This window comes from Rousettus aegyptiacus, unplaced genomic scaffold (genome assembly GCF_014176215.1).
Source record: "Rousettus aegyptiacus isolate mRouAeg1 unplaced genomic scaffold, mRouAeg1.p scaffold_m13_p_10, whole genome shotgun sequence".
Taxonomy (NCBI): Eukaryota; Metazoa; Chordata; class Mammalia; order Chiroptera; family Pteropodidae; genus Rousettus; species Rousettus aegyptiacus.
The window spans coordinates 70,888,306-70,911,419 of record NW_023416285.1 but is presented as its reverse complement, the minus strand read 5'-3'; the positions used below and the strand labels follow the sequence as shown (position 1 = coordinate 70,911,419).

The following is a 23,114-nucleotide window of genomic DNA, read 5'->3' as shown; positions in this document are numbered from 1 at the left end:
TTGATATGGGCAGATTTGGTCAGGAGAATGAATACTTACGACAGAAGATACACCCTCTATCTCCCAACTTCCTGAGGTGAGGTTGGTTACCATTTCACTGCCACACTGCACTTTTTCCTCTACGATTTCCTTTCCTCTTCTAAAGTACTGGAGTTTCTTCTATTCCCACATGATAGCCATGATAGCTGAGAGTCCTGGAATCAAGAGAAAAGCTAGTCATGCTACATGTTATACACAAATTTGCATTACTATAGGGTTTGTTATCATAGCATTTAGTAAATCTGAATTGTCAATTTGAGAATGACCAGATATTCTCACTCAATGATATCTTCTCTTGGGGCCAATTTGCTTAAAGGGAGCATGAATCCTGCTATCCTGCATATACACCTAAACTGTCCCAGTTTAGATTGTCATGAATAGATGAGTAAGTCTTTCAGATTTAATACTTGGTATTTGCAAACTTACCTGGAAAATAAACCTAAAGTTAGGTTTATTTTGTATCGAGACTTTACTGTATTTACTTATTGTTTCTAGCAGTGTTTTTGTGGCGTCTTTAGGGTTTTCTATATAGAGAATCATATCATCTACAAATAGTGAGAGTTTGACTTCTTCATTTCTTATTTAGATGCCTTTTATATCTTTCTCTTGCCTGATTGTACTCGCTAAGACCTCCAAAGTTATATTGAATAATGGTGGTGATAGTGGACAGCCTTGCCTTGTTCCTGATTTTAGAGGGAAGGGTTTTAGTTTTTCGCCATTAAGTATAATGTTGGCTGAAGGTTTGTCATAGATGGCCTTTATTATGTTAAGGTACTTTCCTTTTATACTGATTTTGTTAAATGTTTTGATCAAAAATGGATACTGTATCCTGTTGAAGGCTTTTTTTTCTTCATCTCTTGATATAATCATATAATTCTTATTTTTTAATTTGTTTATGTGGTGTATCATAGTAATCAATTTGAGTATGTTGAATCATCCTTGTGCCTTTGAGATGAAGCCCACTTGATCGTGGCATATAATCTTTTTAATATGTTGCTGTATTCAGTTTGCTAGTTTCTTATTTAGGATTTTTGCATCTGTGTTCATGAGAGTTATTTGTCTGCAGTTTTGATTTTTTGTGTTATCTTTACCAGGTTTTGGTATCAGAGTAATATTTGCCTCAGAAAATCATTCCCAGTGAGTTTTAAGGAGGAAATTCAAGTCAAATATGTTCAACAGACTGGTGGCTTAAACAAGAGAAATTTATTTTCTCAGTCTGGAGGCTAATAGTCCAAGATCCATCTAGAAGGATAGTTTTCTAATAAGGGCCCTCTTTCTGGCTTGCAGATGGCAGCTTTCTGGTGCTGTCCTAACATGGCAGTCAGAAAGAGGAGGAAGCTCGCTCATGTCTCTTCTTATAAAGACCCTAAACCTATAAGTTTAGGGCCTCACCTTTATTGAATTAATTTAATTTTAATTACTTCTTAAAAGTTCTGTCTCTAAGAATAGTCACACTGGAGGTTAAGGCTTTAACGTGAATTTTGGGGGACATAATTCAATCCATACTATTCATACAAGACTTCTTATTCCCTTTCGACCATTATCTTTATCTTCTTTTTAAGTAAAGACTTTGAGGTCAATAGGAGCTTTTAGGTTTAACATCCTTTGCTCTTGTCAGCAAAAGGTTAAATTATAGGAGTAGGAAACCAGAGCTTCTTTACTAGCCCAGATATCACACTTTTCTTTTTTCTTTTTTTTGCATACTCCTTTTAATACATGTCTTTCTTCAGCTTTTCCTATCCCAAGAAGCAGGACTTTTAGAATTTCAACAAGTATGTCATATCTGATTATATAGGGAACCCCTGAATACTGAGTAATAAACTAAATATGTGACAACACTATGGTCCTTCTTCCCTTGGCCAGAGATGACAAATCCTAAAAGGGACAGAACCATATGTCATGATGTCTGTGATAGAGATATTTGACCAAGTCAATAAAGGTGGAAAGGCTTCATCAGGTGCCTAAAAAAATAGTAGTTATTAGCAAAGAAGAGAATGGAACACCTGATAGGAAGAGTAACTATCATTGTAAAGATTCTCTTACTGAAGGGCGTATAGCATCTTTACCATTAAAGAAACATGAAGTCATGGGAGGCAGATGATATGATCATATTTAGTTTTGAAAAGATCATTCTAGCTAGAGTATAGAGAATGGACTGGAGTTGCTAAGAGACCATTTTAGTAGTCCAGTGATAGAGTTCATGAATTGGCTCCTGAAAGAGGTCAGGAAAATGCAAACATTTTAGAGATCAGAAAATTTTCTATAACTTTTAACATTTTTCCAATTTTTATTTTTAAAATAGTTTCTGACTTGAAAAAAAGAGAATTTCCATATATTCTTACTGTATACTCTTTATATAGATTTCATACATGTAATCATCTTACATAACCACATTATAATTATCAAACACAAGAAATTTGTATTGATACTATACTGTTAACTAACTGGCATATCTTATTAAAATCTGGTAGATTGTATCACTAGTGACTCAGAAATGAATCCAGAATCAAATGTCGCATTTAGTTGCCATGTCACCTTAGTTTCCTTTAATTTAAAACAGATTTTTAGCTTTCTTTGTCTTTCATGATGTGGACTCTTTTGAAGAATACTGGACAATTATTTTGTGGAATGGCTCTCTGAGATTATCTCACCTTTCATCTTGATTAAACGAGGTTACATAGTTTTGGCAAAAATACACAGAAGTGATATTGTGTCCTTTTTAAAGTGCCATTTCAGTAGGCACATGGTGTCAGTTTTGTCAATTTATCCATGCTGGTAATGCTGGATTTGACCACTTGGGTAAGGTGGAGTCTACCAAGTTTCTCCACTCTAAAGTTACTGTTACTATTTTTTTTTCCTTGTAATTAATAATTATCTTGAGAGGATATTCTTGAAGATGATGTAAATATTCTGTGTCTCATCATACTTTTGTCCATGAATTTTAGCATCTATTGATTAGTCTTGACTAAAACAATTATTAATGTAGTATTTGCTACATAGCGAATTTTCTATCTTATTATGTCCTCAAAATTTATTAACTGGAATTTTGTAGTAGGGAAGAGCTTTCCCTTTTCACTCATTTACATTTTTATTCAATTATTTCTTGATGTAAACTCATGAATGCTTGATTTATTCTATGGGTTGTAATCTATTACTATTTTTTTTTCATTTTATTCCTCAAATTGTCCCAGATTTAGCCATTGAAAACCCCTTGAAGTTCACTCCTTTGACTTTTGGACATCTTTCTACCACTATATATTTCTAATATATTAAACCTCAAAAAGGGCTCACAATATAAGGTAAACTTAAATTTTCACACTAATCATATATATACCAAAATATGAGTCATTCTTAATGAGCAAATCATCCAAGATTAATTACAGAAAAGCTGACCTCTAAAGAAAGCTCAAATTTACCACTAATATATAAAATAAACACTTCTGGCAAAGAACTAGTTAAAATTCAATTCAATTCAGGCAGTTGGCATGAGGCGAGGAGCTAGATAGAACACATATGAAGGAGCTTTTTCCTAGAGCCCAATGCCTGAAACTCAAATATCTGTATGTCTAGATATATCCCTCAACACTATTTCATCATAGATTAATCCCATCTAGAGTAATCATTCCCAGACTGTAAAATCTCTCTTGTCCTGGAAGTGACAAGGCTTGAAATTAATTGCAAAGCATTACATAGCAGGAGAAATAAAGGAGTCAAGATATAAAAACCCAACTCTCTGAATCTAGGGATGAGGGTTGTGAAGTTCAGGGAGTGATTGTTGACCATTCCATTGCACTGGCCTTTGTAACAATTAAACAAATTAAATATTTGATTTAGCACACATTAGAAAGTCCCTGTGATAATGCAACTCCTCTTTGGAAGATGGCATGTAGTTAATCACTTAGTACAATACGGACTAGGACAAAATTGAAATGTATAGCATGAAGAACAGGAGGAAAACAGGACCACAGAGCTTCAGGATATAATATATGTGTACACACACATCCATAGACATGCCTATCATTTAATTTTCAACAACGTGAGTCAAGAGAGAGTTAATAAGGAAAGCGATGGCTATCAATTTTTTAATAGTAAGTGATTTTATTGTTTTAAGAAGTCACTAATTTGTAGAGAACATAATAAAAGAATCAGGAAGAGCCGTGATATAGCAGATAGCTAGCTCCAACTTTCTTTAGATGCTCGAAGCTCACTTCCTGTTATTTATATACCAGTGTATAGACTTAAGGAGACTCAGCAAACTTGTATGTGAAGCTTCCAGCCTTCTTTACAAAATTACTGATCCTTCAGTTTTTAGAGGCAATTTATGAAATAATTTGTTCAGTTAATGACATCAATCCTACTTTAAGACATAGCTATAATTCAATATGTGCTCAATATGTTGCTTCAGATTTTAGAGACATTTAACTAAATCAACAATAACAAGTATATTTCCTAAAATAGAAAAAGAAATAATCACAATGTATTTAAAACTATTTTTGAAAGAACACTGGTGGGAAGTGGGGAGAACAAGATTTCCCACTGAAATTTTTTAAATGAAAGAACTATTTATATACATAATGACTTATGAGATGATAGTATGGTAATCTGAATTTTTCTTAGAAAATATCTATTTTAATGCTTGGTTTATTTTTTATTAGTTATATCCAAAGCTTTGTCTTCAAATTTCTATTATTTATCTGCAGTTATAAAATCTGGTCTATCTTATATCTGCCATTTTTCTTTCAATATCTCCTTGTTATCCAACTAATGAGTGACTTGAAAATAGAAAGATGCCTTAAAAATAAAAAAGATAATAAGGAACAAAAACTGTAGAAATTATATATAAAACTGATTTTAAAAGACTGTAGTAGGCCTCTTCTATGTTGGATAATTCTCACTTTTGCTTTTGATTATTAATGCCTTGATAGAGACCATAAGCCGTAACATTGTGAGGCAAGTATAAGCCATGATAATATGCTTTACTTTAATAACATTTTACCTTTTTAAAGAAATTAATATTGGCATTAAATTTATAAGCTAACATCAGTACTAATTGCATGATGGGATGGAAGAGAAAATACTTCAGTTGTTGAAAGTGTGAAATATATCAGGATAAAAAGGTAGTTTGAAATTTAAAAATTGCAAAAAATCTACTCTATTATTCTTTTCCTCTTTATATTTCACTTTTTTCTCCCTTATTCAAAGTATAACCTGAGTTTAGTAAAAATAATATTAATAATTCATTTTGAATGCTAGTCAAGAAAGAAGTTATATTAATTTCCATTTGAGGACTTAGAATGACATTTATGGTTCAGTTGCCTGAACACCTAAATTGATTCTGTAATATAATTGCTGAGAGATTACAAGTGAGAAAAATGATTGATGTTTCTCTATGCAGTTTTTTTCTAGCCCATGTCCATCATTTCAATGATATGGAGACATCTGAAAACTTGGCACCTGTGGACCAAACATCGACTATTTGTTGGCACTTTTCTATTGTATATGCTTGGACACTTTTCTATTGTATATACTTTGAATACATTTGATAGGCATATTTTGTGTTATACCTCTTCTCTCTAGTAAAGTAGTGAAAGCCAGCTTTCCTAAACACTAATAATACTAGGAAAATGGAGATATTGATAAATGCATAACCATAAATCAAAATGACTGAAATTTCAGTCATAGTCCATGACAAACATGAATATTTATGTCCTTAGATAATAAATATTCCCCTTAAAAATTAATAAGCTGGCATCTGATTTGGAAATTGTATTTATTAATTTTGTTGTCTTGAATCTGTTCTCTCGGTGAGCTAACTAAATTAGATCTGTGGAACTGCAAAATTGAGAATCAGCTTGGAATAGTTTACCTTGGTCACATATGGGTGAATACACACCTTTCTATATCTCTTAAGAAAAGTTAATACAAATATAAGGTATCTAGAAGTCAGAATGTTTAGATAATGAAATAGAACTAGAAGACAAGAAAATGCAGATTCTCCTAATTCATAAATGAATCCAGATGCTTCCTGCTCTTGTTACAACGTAGCATTGAGAAATTCTCAAGCAGTTGCTACTTGATGAAAACAAATGGTCTCAAGTGTTATTTATTCGCACAGAACACCTTTGTGGTTTTAGAACAATAAGAGCTAAAGGCAAAACAAACAAAAAACCTGATTTCTGTTTTAACAGCTGCTGAGAAAATGTATTTGTGTGTGAATGCACATGATGAGATACCTTCTGGGAGCTTCCAGAATTAAGTCATGACATAGGTAGTTGAAGGTTAGATTCCAGAAAAATGTAGAGACCTATGGAAACAAGGTTATTGTTAGCTAATAATTTTAGGCTGAACTTATTACATCCATTTACAAATAGTGATATTCCATTTATGTATACCTTCTCTGAACATTACTCCTCCTGTATCTTCCAAAGGAAGAAAAACCTTTACCCTATCATATAATGTGAGAAATATATGTGTCTCATCTGACCATGCTGTCATTTGATATTGCTGAGTAAATACTTGTCTTTGCTCTTAATATTGTCCTTACTTTTATTTTAATCTATACATAATGGGGATTATGTTTTTGAGGTTGTATCTTTCTTATGACTTTGTAAATAAAACACACTAAAATATATTAGAATCAATGACACACTAATATACATTGACAGTGTGTGATGCCTCACAACATATAACAATGTGTGGCATATCTGTATTTGAAATGTAGAGTGAGCATATGCTCTGTCTCCTGGCAATTTCCCAAGGAGAACTATGAAGTAATTCTGCCTGGGAGATGCCTTTACTCTTGTCTTCTCTTTTAACCAGTAAAATGCATGAGCGAGAATTATCTCTTTTCCTCTGTGTAGCTATTTTTCCAAGAAAGGAAGGAAAATGGGGAAAAAATGGCTCTATCTAGATTCGATGAAAATGTGATTCAGAGTAGCTTTGTTGCAATAATCAGTTATAATATAAAGTAACCATAAAAGAAGTTATTTTTATATATTTTTGAAAGTAGCACAGATGTTTATTGAAAAATGTTTATAATCTGGTGATAATGTGGGAAAGTAAAAAGAGCACCAGAATCATTGATCAAGGACTTAGGTGGAATCCCTGACCTCATGTATTTCATGTAGCTATGTGAGATTGCTTTGTAATCTTTGATTTGCAATATTTGGAAGATCAATACACCTCAGTGACCCATTATTGTTTTATCTGTAAAACTGTAGTAATAATCACTTTATTAATGTGGTGAGTAAATGTGATATCTCATGGGAACATCTGGTATATGTTATTGTGTATAATAATAGCTATTGGTTATAACAGTAAGTAATCTATGACTACGAACTCAGAAAATGTGTAGCAAATAGCCAGATATATTTGAGTTTATTCTTTGCTATGGAAAAAAAAAAAGACAGATTTTTTCCAATGTAAAAGATTTACATGCTTTTATACCATGTGTTATTTCAGAAACAGATAAAAGATTGGAAGTATAACACATATTGTGTGAAATAGCTCTATATATGATATCATAGAGCTTTTTTCATGCACTATATATATAATATTAACATTAAAGCTTTAAAATAACATACTATTTGTCCTTAAATATTACTCAAGTTTGGGTTTCTGAAAGGAGTGTTTAAAATCCAATTTTTAGTGATAGAAAAATGTATGCATGCAGAAACTCTGCGACAAATTTATCAGGTCCGTAAATAATTATTTCTAAATTTGTATTGCAATTTAAGAAAATATGCATATGGTATGGTCTACCTAGAAAGAGAATGGTGTAAAATATTTTATAGTTCTATTTTTTAAACTATCATAAATTGTTGGAGAACACGATTTGTCATATACTACAATTTTCAGAATATTAGCATCCAAATGAAAATGTTCAGTTCTTATTAAAATATTCCAATTTTAAAACTTAAACCTTTATATGAAAATTCATCTTGTGTTCCATTCATTTATTTCGTATGAATACTTATCGGGTTCCTGAACTCTTTACAATGGAGAGAAAATGAGTTTCCAACTTCACAGTTGTGGTTTGCATAGATCCCAAATCATCTCGCAAACTAACAACAGAATGGAGGACTGTTAGGCAGGGATGATATTTAAAGGACAACATGTGTTAACGTCCTTCATAACATGGTCTTATCTAGCTTTCCAACCTCGTCTTATGTCACTTTTGCCTTTGTCCTCTATGATCCAGATGTAGTAACTCTTCAACATAGCCCTAATATATCTCTTTCTAGAGCTGAGAATAACCTTGTTGTTCTATTAAACAATAACAGTTCTTTTAGTTTTTTACACAGTGTCTTGAAAAAGCGTACTTTTTTAATGCATTTGTCCTATTATAGCTGTCTTTCTATATTTATGGGAATACCCATATCATGAGTTTCACACGTCCAACACAAACATAACTCAGATTCCAAGGCTCCTTTGCATTAAGAAGCAGATAAATGAGCAAAACCAACTAAGCAGACTCTCTCTCAATAATCTCAAAAAATATCTGAGTGGTGTCTCCCTTTTTGCTGTCACAGAAGGCAGTAGAGGTGTTTTCCTCTGTGGAAGTGGTATTAGTTTTCCAGTATTAAAAATAAATTTTTTTATATCAAAGCGACATTGGTGGGCAGCAGAAATGATTTACATTGGCCATGGTGGGTCAGCAGAAACATTAGCAGCTGTTTCTTCATCAGGATGGTTCTGTTGTGTGGTTTTGGTTTTGGTCCTAGAATACTCTGTCTGGTTCTCCATTCCCCTCAACAGTTTTGAAAGTTAGCTGATATATTTTCAATATTTTCTTATAACCAGCTGGAGTCAGCTTCTGATGCTTGCCACTAAGAATTCTGTCTGCTAAACATCCCCAAATGCAGCCGTTTCTAAAAGAATCTCTCCCTTTGCTGTTTCCTCAGAATGCTGCTTTGTTTTATTCTTAGAACTTAACACAATTTCTAATTACTTTACTTATTGACTTGATTTTTTTATGTCTCTCCAAAGGGAATGTAAGCTTCTTGAAGGCAGTAGTGTCTTCCTATGTAGCACTATATCCATAGGAGCAAGTACAGTTCTTGATGTTTAATAGTCAACAAATGTTTTTGAAGCAATGTATAAAGTTTGTGAAAGGTTTTATTTTCTCAGCTTCTATTGTTTTCTTAATGAATGAATCAATAAATTAAACAACCTCTCTGACTTAGTCTGATTTCCCAGACTAAGCAGAGCCTAAGGTAAAAGGCTTACGATTTTTACTTGATCAGGACTTATCCCATGCAGAAGCAGTCAAGGGCAAGGAGAGATAAGGTGGTCTGGAGAGAGAGTCAATGTGAGGATGTGCTATTGAGGTGACTAACTATTTGATATTGTCAGACCATGTAATGAGAAGCCATATATTTATGTCTCTAGAGAGTCCACTGGGAAGTTGAAAGGGGTAAGAATTTATCTACTAACTTTTAATTGCCTCTAGTGAAGTTGTACTTTAAAGTATTAAACTCCCCATCATTCTTTTTTCCTCTATAGGTGTTCAGAAGCATTGTAAGCCCTCAACTGGGGAATACCAGGGCAGAACACAAGAAGCACACAGCACTAGCAAGAAGAAAGGTGTGCTCAGATGATGTCTGAGGGAATAGGACAGCAACTCAGACAGAACTCCTGGATATAGTGACAACTTAAATGAGAGAAAGGTAAAATCTGGGAGGATCTCCTTAAGAGGTGTCTAATACACTTTTTACTTCATAAACTGTTCATTGGGAAATGGTTGGAGGGAAACTTTGTCCTGGGCATGAGTGAAGGACATCCATTATGTTTTCTTAATTTTCGGGGGAGTAGAGAAGTGACTCCCCATCCAAAATGCCCTAAAATTGGCTTCTGACGGTTTGTACAATAGATCTATACCCTAGACACTGTGGAATAATTCAGGAGTGAGTATTTGAACTTTCAGTCCAGCGTAATTAGAGTCTCAGTTTGGTGATTTGGAATTGGGAATGGAGGAGAGAGGATTCCGTTTATTCCTAAATGCTACTTCTATAACATTTAAAGACAAAAGCTTACAAATAAAATGTGCTTATTAAATTAAATTCTAGGCAGGGTTATTTTGTTCTGCAAAATTAAAATAACAGCTTAGTGAAATCCCTGTGATTATAAAAATAGAAAGCAAATGCAGTGAGAGCAACAACAAACAAATTAGCATTCCATGAAGTTAATATTCTTGCACCTTTCTTCCTTGAAGACTTAAAGGCTTCAGAGCTTAAATGGTTTTCATATCCTCTTCCTTATATCTTTTTTCCTTGAGTGCCTAATTATCTTTAGAGTTACTCTCCTTCTTTAAATGTTCCTATTTTTAGCATCATTCATACTCTATTATACATTTTTGTTGACCTGTGATAAAACTGATTCAATGTCTTGCTCTTCTTTGCTGGTACATACTATTACTAGTAATCTGCACATTTTATTTGTGGACTAAGAAGCATGATAGGGTGTAATGGAGGGTCGCACGAGAAAGGTTTCATCTAGTTCACAGGTTTCTTATTGTCCCAGAATTTATCTTAAACTGTGCTTGTTAAATACAATTAGTAGATAGAGATATTTTCATCCTTCAATTCTAAAATCATAGGCAGCTTAGTAGAAATGCTTGGATTATGTAAATTTATTTATTAAGCCTGAGTTCAGTATTCAAATCTGTTTCAGAAATATAGTTCAATAACTTTGGTACTTTCCCAAAGAACTGTAAGTTCTTGCAAAAGTTTCCTTCTTAGGTAGGATGAAAAAATATATATATTAATGACAATAATAATTATACCTGTTTCCAAAATATATTACCATTTACTAGAAAAATGCTAGTCTGAATAAGGATATACATAGAATAAAATAATGCTTCTTTTTTTTTTCAGGCACATATGAAATTTGGACAGTATGACTTGTACATTACAATTATGACTTTGGATTTAGACAAATCTAAATTTAGATACTGGTTTTAACTTACTAACATTGTAGTCTATTTTCTCATCTTTAAAATGGGTAGGTACCTACTCTTGCATAGTAGGTGTACACAATAAATGAGACAATGGAAGGCTTAACATATAAAGTACTCACATAATACTGCCAAGGAGAAGCATTATAGCTTAGTGATTAAGATTAGGGGCTTTTGATTTCAACAGACCTACCACCTATGTGATCTTAGGCATGTCAATTGGCTCTCTGAGATTTGGTTCCTCAATTGTGAGATGACGGCTATGGTATGTATTTCATATGATTTTTTCTTGAGTAAAGCTAACATGATATATGTAAATCACTTAGCACAGTCCCTGACACATGACAAATACTTAATAAGTGCTAGGTATATTAAGGCTTCAGAAAGGATGACACTAGGAATATTGAGGCTTCTTGAAAAATTAATTATGGTACTATTCAGATCTTGTAATTAAATGTCATAATGTAAATGTAATTAAGAGGCATTCTCCTGTACCTTGTGTACATCACAAGATATAATTGATAAAAGATACATTTAAATATAGTACCAGTATTTTAATAATTGCTGTATTTGGTAATAGCATCCACAAGACTTTGTATTTTTTCCATTGGACTCTTTAAATGTAGACACTATAATAAATTTCCTTTTGAGAAATCATTTTTTAAAAAGTCAAAAAATCATAACATTTAAAAAATAAACTTTATTTCAAACCACGTGCATAGTCATAATTAAAAGTATTCTCCCAATTCTGGGAAACATAGCAGAGTGAGAGACATCCTCAAATCTCTCCCCTTGAAACAACAATAAGCTGAACATCTACAGCTCAACAAAAATCACTCAAACTGCTCACCTACACGTCTGAGTGTAGGCTCTGCACATAAGAGCTACTGGAGTTCTTTGCAGGAGGAGGGGGAGGAGTGAAGGCGTGGTGACTTCCTCGATTAGCCTGCCTGGAAGAGCTGGAATTTCTACTAGCTGGAAGCAAGGCCCAGTAATCAGGGCAGAAAGCAGAGAAGCAGGATGGGACCGCAGACAAAGAACAGTTGATTTTTACCAGGCCTGACTGCAAAACCAAGGCTGAGCAGCAGCCCCCAATTCCCAACACAGAGAGCCCCTCTCCCAATACTCTCTGAGACCAATCACAGCAGAGCCCCAGGGGATCTGAACAAACACTACCAAAATTGTTGCTAACACAGACAGGGACACTGAAACTGAGGGTAGTGAGCATGATTAACTATCTATCAAAAAATAAAAAGGAATTTTTAAGGCTTTATATAAAGCAAGCATCCAAGAGGCTTAGATGCCACCTACTGGAAACCAGAAGAAAAGCACCTTCTTTGTAGCTACTTAAGGAGAGACCTTTATATAATAAACCTCCTTTCTGGAAAAAAAAAGGAGAATATACTTCCATTAATGCCTAGACAGAGAAATACTCCATTAAACATCATGAATGACCAAGGTCACGAGGTATCTCAGAAAGAAAGAGAAAAAAAACCCAGATAATAAGCTTACAGACATAGAAATATGCGACAAATGACAGAGATTTCAGGATGGAACTTCTGAAAAAAAAATCAATGAGATTCAAAACAACTCAAATCAACACTTTCAGGAATTGAAAAACAATGGTTGAACAGAACAAAGAGATTGAAACCCTCAAAAAGAACCAAATAGACTTCTTGAGATGAAGAACACATTGCAAAAGTTGAAAAATGACATAGCAAGCTTGGGAAATAAAGTCTACCAGATACAGGAAAGAATCAGTGATATTGAAGACAGAAATCTAGACGCAAATCAGAAGGAAGAAGAGAAAAACTAAAGAATGAAAAATAATGAAAGAGAAATACCAAGAAGTAGCTGATACCATTAGGAGAGGAAACATAAGAATAATGAGCATTACTGCAAGTGAGGAAAAGGAGCAGTGACTAGAAAGCATTTTCAGACAAATAGTGAATGAGAATTCCCCAAATCTCAGGAATGAGCTGGAGCTTGGAATTTAAGAAGTCAACAGAACACCCAGTTATCTCAACTGAAAAAGGCCTTCACCAAGACACATTGGATTAAAGTTATCAAATTAACAACAAAGACAGAATTCTCAGGGCAGCCAGGGAAAACAAGATTGTAACTTATAAAGGAAAACTCATTAGATCATCCTTGGACTTCTCAGTGAAAACCTTATAAGTCAGAAAAGAATTGAATCAAATATTTTAACCATTAAATGAACGGAACTACCAGTCTAGAATAATGTGTCCAGCTAAGCTCTCATTTAGATATGGAGGAGAAGACTTTTCCAGATATACAAAAATTGCAGGAATTGTCCACTATGAGATCTGCACTACAGGAAAAATTGAAAGATGTCAGTTCACTTAAAACAAAATAACAAAATAAAAAAATGCATAATTAGGAGTAAGGTGACTTTCAGGCAAATAGAAGCAGAAGAGTGCAACCCTTACTAAGAACAGGGCATTAAATGCTTAAATAATAAGAAAAAAAATGCTACAGCAAGATAGTAATGAGTGTTCAGCATGCATAGGAACAAATTGAGATAACAATGACTGAAAAGGGGAGGTTTCAAAGATCCATTTTCTCAGCAGGAAAAGGAGAAAAGGCATACGCAGAAGAAAACTGATGACCGTATATACATAACTACCTTTTTTATATTCATAATGGTAACCACACACCAAAGATTCAGTACTGAAATATATAAATAACATAAAACAAGCAGGACCAGAGGGAAAAGCCACAGAAGCCAATTAAAATAAAGAAAACAGAAACACAAGGACAAGGAAGCAATGGAAACACTGAGCTACCAGAAAGCAAAAGATAAAATGACTATAAAAGACCTCATATTTCAATAATCACCCTAAATGTAAATGGGCTGAACTCACCAATAAAAAGGCACAGAGTTGCAGAATGGATCAAAAAAAAAAAAAAAAAAACCCAAAAACCTAAGCATATGCTGCCTCCAGGAGACACAACACAGCTCCAAAGACAACTATAAACTCATAGTGAAAGGGTGGAAAATGATATTTCATGGAAATGGCATTCAGAAAAAAGTGGAAGTAGTGGTATTATTATTAAACAAAATAGACTTTAAAATTTAAGAAAAAGATCAAGAAAGATAGTGAGGGATGCTTCATAATGATTAAGAGAATCATGCACCAGGAAGACATAACACTTCTTAATATCTATGCTCCCAAACAGGGAGTCCCAAAATATGCAAAGCAATTACTAACAAAAATAAAGGGAGAAACAGACCAAAACACTATCATAGGACCTAAATACCATACTGTTGGATGTGGACAGATCATCCAAACAGAATATCAATAAAAAAAAATAGCCTTAAATGACACATTAGACCAACTGGAGATAATTGATATTACAGAGCCTTCCATCCTCAAACAGCTGCTTATACATTCTTCTCTAGTGCACATGGAACATTCTCAAGAATCGACCACATACTGGGACACAGAGATAGCCTAAACAAATATAAGAGGGCTGAAATCATACCAACCATATTCTCTGATCATAATGCTTTGAAACTAGAGATCAACTGCTTTTGCAGGAAGAAACACAAATACATGGAGATTGAACAACATGATATTGAAGAGTAACTGGGTCAGAGAAGAAATCAAAAGGGAGATCATAAGATACAAAGAAATGAATGATAATGATAGTACAACTTATCACACTTTTGGGAAATGGCAAAAGCAGTCATAGGAGAAAAGATTATGTCATTACAGGGCTATCTCCAAAAGCAAGAATGAGCCCAAATAACAACCTAATGCTTCATCTTAAAACACTAGAAAAAGAAGAACAAATCAAGTCTAAAGTCAAAAGAAAGAAAGAAATCATCAAAATTAGAGCAGAAATAATTGAAATTGAAAACAAACAACAAAAAACAATAGAAAAAACTAAATACAATAAACAGCTAGTTCTTTGAGAAGATTAATAAAATTGACAAACCCCTGGCTAGACTCACTGAAGAAAAAAGAGGAAGAACACAAATAAACAAAATTGAGGTTGAAAGGGGAGAAATTATGACTGACATCACAGAAACACAAAGGATCATACAAGAATACTATGAAAAAGTATAAAATAAATTTAATAACCTAAAAGAAATGGACCAGTACTTGGAAAAATACAACCTTCCTAGACTAGGTCAAGAAGAACTGGAAATTTTAATAGACAGATCAGCAGTATGGAAATTGAAACAATCATCAAAAACCTATCAAAAAGTAAAACTCAAGGACCAGATGGCTTCATCAGTGAATTTTACCAAACATTCAAAATGATTTAAAACCTATTCTTCTCAAACTCTTCCAAAAAATCAAAGAGGAGGCAATTCCGAACACATTTTATGAGACCAATATTACTCTGATAACAAAACCTGCTAAAAATAACACAAAAAAAGAAAACTACAGAGCAAGAACTCTCATGAGCACAGATGCAAAAATCCTAAATAAAATACTAGCGAACCAAATACAGCAGTATATTAAAAGGATTATGCACCACAATCAAGTGGGCTTTATCCCAGAGACACAGGGATGGTTCAACATGCATGAATAGATTATGTGTTTCAGCACATAAGCAAATTAAAAAATAAGAATCGTATGATCATATCAGTAGATGCAGAAAAAGCCTTTGACAAGATACAGCATCAATTTATGATCAAAACACTTAACAAAATGGATATAGAAGGAAAGTACCTTAACGTAATAAAAGCCATCTATGACAAACTCTTAGCCAACATTATACTTAATGTTGAAAAACTAAAAACCTTCCTTCTAAGATCAGGAGCAAGACAATTCTGTCCACTATCACCACTATTATTCAGTATAACTGTGAAGGTGCCAGCGAGTGCAATCAGGCAAGAGAAAGATATAAAAGGTATCCAAATAGAAAACAAAGAAGTCAAACTGTCACTGTTTGCGGAAGACATAATTCTCTATATAGAAAACCCTAAAGACTCCACAACAACACTACTAGGAATAATAAGGAAATACAGTAAAGTCTCTGGATACAAAACCAATGTTCAAAAATCAATAGCATTCCTATACTCTAATAATGAAGCATTAGAAAAAGAAGTGGAAAAAATAATTCCTTTTGCAATTGCACCAAAAAGGATAAAATACCTAGGAATAAATTTAACAAAACATGTGAAGGACTTATATAATGAAAACTACAAGACTTTATGTAAGAAATTGAAGAAAATACAAAGAAATATGAAGATATTCTGTGTTCTTGGATTGGAAGAATCAACACAGTTAAAATGAACATATTACCTAAAGCATTATGTACATTTAATACTATTTCCATCAAAATCCCATCGACATTTAAAAAAAATCATCATATTTGTATGGAAGTACAAAAGACCCCAAATTACCAAAGCCATCCTCAGAAAAAAGAACAAGGCTGGAGGCATCACCCTGTCCAACTTAAAATTATACTACAAAGAGACCGTAATCAAAACAGAATGGTATTGACAGAAAAACAGACACATGGACTAGTGGAACAGATTAGAATATAGAGGCGAATCCATATTTATATAGGCAAATAATTTTTGACAAAGAAGCCAAAAACATACAGTGGAGAAAGAAAAGTCTCTTCAACAGATGGTACTGGGAAAATTGGAAGACCACCTGCAAAAGAATGAAATTAGACTGTTGTCTATCACCACACACCCAAATGAACTCATAATGGTTTAAGGACCTGAATATAAGACCAGAATCAATAAAATGCATAGAAGAAAACATAGGAACTAAACTCAAGGACCTTGGACTTAAAGAAGATTTTATGAATTTGACCTCAAAGGCAAGGGAAGTAAAAGCAAAAATAAATGAACAAGTACACATCAAACTAAAAAGCTTCTGCTCAGCAAAAGAAATTGTAACAAGGTAAAGAGACAACCATCTGAATGGGAAAATATATTTGAAAGCAACACCTCTGATAAGTGCCTAATATCTAAAATATATAAAGAATTCTAATGACTCAATAACAGCAGAAAAACTAATGATTTAATCAAAAATGGGCAGAGGACCTGAATAGACACTTCTCCCTAGAGGACATACAAATGGCCAACAAATACATGAAAAGATGCTCAACATCGCTATCAGAGAAATGCAAATCAAAACCACAATGAGATACCATCTCACACCTGTTAGAATAGCTATAATCAACAGGACAAGTAATAACAACTGCTGGAGAAGATGCACAGTAAAAGGAACCTTCATACACTGCTCGTGGAACTGCAAATTGGTACAGCCACAATGGAAATTAGTATGGAGGTTCCTCAAAAAACTAAGAATTGATCTACCATGTGATCCAACAATCTCTCTACTGAGTATTTACCTCAAAGACTTGAAAACCCATATCTGAAAAGATATTTGCACACCAATTTTCATAGCAGCATTATTCACAGTGGCCAGGATATGGAAGCAACTGATGTATCTTACGATAGATGATTGGCTAAAGAAGCAGTGGTACATATATACAATGGAATATTACTCAGCCATAAGAAGAGATGAAATACTGCCATTTGTGACAACATGGATGGACCTCGAGATAATCATGCTAAGCGAAGTAAGCCAGACAGAAAAAGTTGAAAATCACATTATATAACATATATAAACCTAAAAACAACAAATGAACAGGACAAACAGAGGCTCATGGACATGGACAATGGACTAGTGGTTACCAGAGGGTAGGGGATGAGGGAGGAGGCGGGAGATAGACGGGGTAAAGGGGGTCAAATATAGGGGGATTGAGGGAGTATGAAATGGGTTAAGGGGATCGAATATATGGTAGTTGAAGGAAACTGGGTTGTAATCACACAATAGAATATATAGATGTCAAATTATAATGTAAGCCTAAAAATTATATAATGGTATTAACCAATGTTACCCCAATAAACTGAAAAAAATTAAAATAAAAATTTACAAAAAAGTAAAAGTATTCTCCCTTTTTGGATTTTCATATCAGTTTTCACATATATGCCTGGCATTTATTATTTCTACTGAAGGTAAACCAATAGTCATTGTACTTTAAATAACAAAAGAGAAAAAATTTTAAAAACCTATAAATCTATAGGTAGTAACATATTTTGGAAAGCACAATATCTAGGATTACTCTCTTTTATAATTTAATGTATTTCTATATTTTATCTGGATAATTTATTTTGGTAACTTTTCCGCCCTGTGCTTTGGAGGCAACTTTCTGGAAAAAAAAAGAAAAAAACACTTATTGAGTGATTATAGCTCATTCTTGTAGACAAATCTACTTTTTCACTACTTTAGGAACATAGGGTAGCATATATTTATTCTTAATAACAAAAGTCTTGTTTTTACACTAAGAGGAAATATAGTTTGTAAAAAATATGTCATATTTTCAAATGACTCCAGGCAGGCCATGAATTACTTTTCTTTAGTATTTGCAATTGTAAATGCTTAAGCAGCAGTGTAAAACTAGTAGATATACTGACTATAAATGCCTGTTCTTCTTTAAAATGGCTACCTAATATCAAAGATGTATGCTTTTATCTTTGTATTCCTAGAAGTGAACACAAATTAGGAAATTTAGAAATTAATAGATGAGAAAATATCCATTTATAAATTGAGAGAAATTTGTGACTATTAATGGATATTTGCCTTATAGGATGAACTCATTGTTAACTTTTTTAATAAATATTTTCATTAAAAGTCAGGTAATTCTCTATTAATCATTTTGACTTTTATGTCAGCAAAATGTGTGTGTGTCTATGTGTGATTTGTCTTGTATGCATTTATTATGGACTTCTTATGCCCCAGGAGCTCTGATAAATTCCTTATGCACGTTTTCTCTTTGAGCCTTCACAGATTAATGCTGTTTTTCTTTCCTCTTATAAGTAAAGCAACTATGTCAAGAGAGATGAAATCAACCAGAGTAACACAACTTGAAAATAGATGAGTTAACACTTTAATTAAGTGAAACTGACTTTAGAACTCCTATTTGTAACAATGATGCTGTAGTCTTCAGAAATATGTTTCTGTAATAATGCTAGTTCATTCAGGTCTGTGGGTAGTTGACTGTCAACTAAGTAGCCCCTACTCTTTAGGTTTTCTCTTAGTTACTCAAACTGTGTTTAAATCATCTTCACGAAAGTACATAAAAATATAATAAAATAAAACAAAGTAAACAAAGTAAAGTAAAATAGAGAATATCATGAAATCATAATCATAATGATTCCATTATGGAAGCTTTCCCTGGTAGTTTCCAAATTCTGGAAGTTTTTAAACTGCAAGGCACTTTTTTCCTAACAAAAATTAGGTGATAGGTGATATAAAGCTCATTTTTTTTTTCCTACCACAGGGAAATTCTGCCAGGTGTGGCACTGACCAGAGAGAGAAACATAGGGAAGTGAGTAGTAGGTAGATGGGATTGAGCAGTCAATTATGACAGTCTTGTCTCAGCAAGTATTGGATATTTCAACATTGCAAAATAGGAACAAATAGGAATAAGCTTTGGAAAAATAGTAGATAATGATGTTGCATTTGATTTTCAAATTTTAGCACAATTTGTAAACTGAAACTTTTGTTCCTAGAATTATATCCTTTCACGCTGAAAAAAGCCTACTGTTGTAGTGATGGCATAGATCAAGGTAAGCATGGGTTATAGAGAAGATCAGTTTCAAACAAACAGAATCTGGATGACAACAGAAGATGAACCAGAGTGAACTGGGATAACTATAGTGTTTCTAATCCCTTAATGAGGAGGAATTGATTAGAAGGTAAGACCACTTTTTACTTATAATAAATTTAAAAAAAGCAATATCTGACATCATCGACTGGGCCTTAGTGTTCTCCTGTTGAACATAAACAATTTACAGAACATCAGTATCAGACAAGGCCACACTATGATCATGATAGATCAAGAAAGATAAAATAAGAACACTCAATAATTATGTCTGAACACAAAAAAAACATGAACATTGTCCACACCACAAAAATGATAAAGCCTGGCTAAGATGAGCGACTGTTGCTTCTTTATCAATTACATCTTTACTTAGGTAAGTTTTATTAAGTTTCCCAGTCACACTTCCCAACAGCATCCAATTGAGAACAACATACAGCTTCCTTTGCTATGGAAAATAACATTATCTGACTTGAAATGTCTTAAGCAAAATAGAGATTTTAAAGAATCAAAATATGAGTGGCTCAAAATATACAAAAACCAAATGCAGTTTGGCCCAAAGAAAGCCCTAAAAAGTGAACTTCGAAGCATCAGGACTTAGGAAGTATTCTCTTTTTCTCCTTCTATGTTTTTTCCTCCCTGTCCTCTATTTTCTCTGAGTATTTATTTTACCTAATCTTGCTGTTTCTTTTTTCTTGTAGAACAGCTCCCTCAGGAATAATATGGCTTTCCTCAGCTACTAAAAGTACATGTTGCACTTCAATCACACACAAAGGCTAATTCCAGGGTTTACATGGAACATCACACATGGATACTTAATGGCTATCTATTAGTCTCTAATCACTGTTCCAAGTAGAATAAGTAGGATTGGTACAATTCAGGTCACATATCTTATGGTCAAGTCAGCTTAAAAACAACTGATTCCTACGAATGATGGCTCATAGGCTAGAATGATACAGTAAAAAAATATTTGTTGCATGCAATTTTTATTTCATAATGTTATTTTAGTCTCAATTAATTATTTTGTTATCTTTTTGATGTCTAAACAATAAACCAAATAAATATATACTTTTAGAAATTAATTAGATGATTGAGATAATAGCAAATAAAAACCATAGCCAATGTTCTAGTGCTTCCAATGAGCAGACAGTGTAAGGTATTCTAGACTAATTTAACTTTTCTGCAGTATATAATATACACTACCTATGCATAAGAGCTCCCATCATTTTATAATAAACACTAGTAAGACAATGTTTATATCACTACTATGACTAGATCAAACAATTCTAGTATTTTTTCAATAACTATTTGGACTAGCTGTCTCTCTAATCCTTAATCCTTGCTCAAAAGTCTCATGCTAACCACATAATTGACTTTAAGATATAACTTATTCACAAAAACAAAAATATTATACAAACTCTACCAATTTAGACATTTATAAGTAGACTATATTTTATACATCTAGGTAAAGCAAGGAATTTTTATTGAGTAAAAATTAAATGCTTAAAAATTAAATGACTTCAGTTTGTTCAACAATTTCCTCATTCCCTAAATGCTAGGTTCCATAAAATTAAAAAATGTTATGTGTAAATTCATAGGTTTATGAAAATTGTTTAGTTGTTTTGTACTGAAAAGTATATGTGTACTATTGCAATCAAGTGTTTAATACTTTTGACTGAGGTAGATACAGACTCATTGATATTATAAGAAATCATTAATATGGCTTACATTAGTAAATGCCATTTTGATCGAATCCTTAATTTTTTAGGGAGATATTTGGTGTTCTTATATATTTAAGTAATTTGGTGTTCTTATATATTTAAGTATGAGTAGATTTATACTCATGTTAAAATAGATTAACAACCATGCAGCACGTTTCCCAAAATACTCCACTGAACATCATCCTATTAATATGCAATATGCACTGGGAGAAAAGGTTTCTGTGCGTCATTCTACTGAGGGGAATTTTATATATATATATATATATATATATATATATATATATATATATATATATATATATTTTCTCTGATATTTGCAATGCATTAAAATTGTAATAAAAACCTGTGGCAAAGAGGTTGGTTAAATTTGGTTTAACTTGGTATTTCAAAAACTCCTATATTCATGGAACTCTTCATTTGTGAAATCTTTTCTTAGAAAATGTTTGAAAAATGCCGTTGTAGGGAAAAATCAGTTTATAACTTGTTGAATTTTCTTCTAACAATCACAAAATTACTTATATCAGGGTAAGTAATGCCTACATTCAAAATTGAAGGAGAAAATTAAAGTGATTAATGAGATAATGCATAAAACACTATTTATTAATTTTTAGTTCCATTTTAGGTGAACATAGCTAATTGGAAATTTTTCGACACTAAAGTCCTAGAGAGTTTCTCTTGTTCACTTCAAGGGAAAAAATAAATTCAATAGCATTTATTGATTAGCTGCTTTGGGCGAGGCATAATTCTAAGTACTATTAGAATGAAAAGATAATCAGACAATACTATTTATCAAACAAAATTTCACCGTCTAGCAGAGAATCCCTCTCTATCTCACACACATATATATACACACTCACGTACACACTCACACACTCACACACATTCATCACTCTAAGATAAATTGTGAAAATGCTAGAATGAGAAATGGACAAAATAGAAAGCATAGGAAGCAGGAGATGCAGTCTTCCTAAAGTGAATACAAGAAAGCTTTACAGACTTGAGATCTGAACTGAATTTAGAATGATGGGATTATAACTAAAGAGGACAGTTCATGGACAGATGAATAGAGAGAACTTGAATGTTGCCAGAAAAATAGGAAATATTATTTGTTCTTCAGAGAGCTGTGAATCTAGCTTGCACAATGTTTAATGGATATGATATGATACACAATAAGATTGAAAAAATAGTTATTGAAATATTGAAGGGATCTAGAATTCTAGGCAAAATAATTTGAACATGGACTTTATACTATAAACAATTGAATACTGAGTAACCAACAGAATTTTTAGCTCAAGAGATTATCTCTTTGAGTAAAAAATTGACTGTTTTTTGAAGATAATTCAGGTGGTAAGAGTAGGATAAATTAAAGGAAATAAAGCCTGGAGACAGAGAGACCCATTTAAATGCCATTTCATTAATTTAGAAAGAAATTAACGAAGGCCTGACTTAAAGCAGTGTGAGAGAATGTGGAACTAGGGCACATATAGGAAACTATTCAGAGACAGGACATTGTAAATGCTTGAAGGACAGCGTGGGAGGGTGAAAGCATTTGAGAAAACACTGAGGTGGACATGAAACCCTGGATCATAAGAGAGCAGTAATGAATCTGGTGTTCTAGGTGGGTGAAACTTCTCTCACTAAATCTGTGCTCTTTGACAATAAAACTACCTCTAGACAGATGGAGATCATACTAACTGAAAGGTCCCCATGGATCTACATTTATCTCTGGAAACTAG

The 23,114-nt window shown here is 33.0% G+C and overlaps 1 long non-coding RNA gene across 1 annotated transcript; it reads left to right on the top strand.

The window, feature by feature from the left end:
* Nucleotides 1-21,162, top strand: LOC107501689. Its single transcript, XR_001594855.2, has 3 exons — nucleotides 1-76; nucleotides 9,544-9,707; nucleotides 19,569-21,162. It is a non-coding gene; the product is annotated as an uncharacterized LOC107501689 (long non-coding RNA).
* The last annotated feature ends 1,952 nt before the right edge of the window (nucleotides 21,163-23,114 follow it).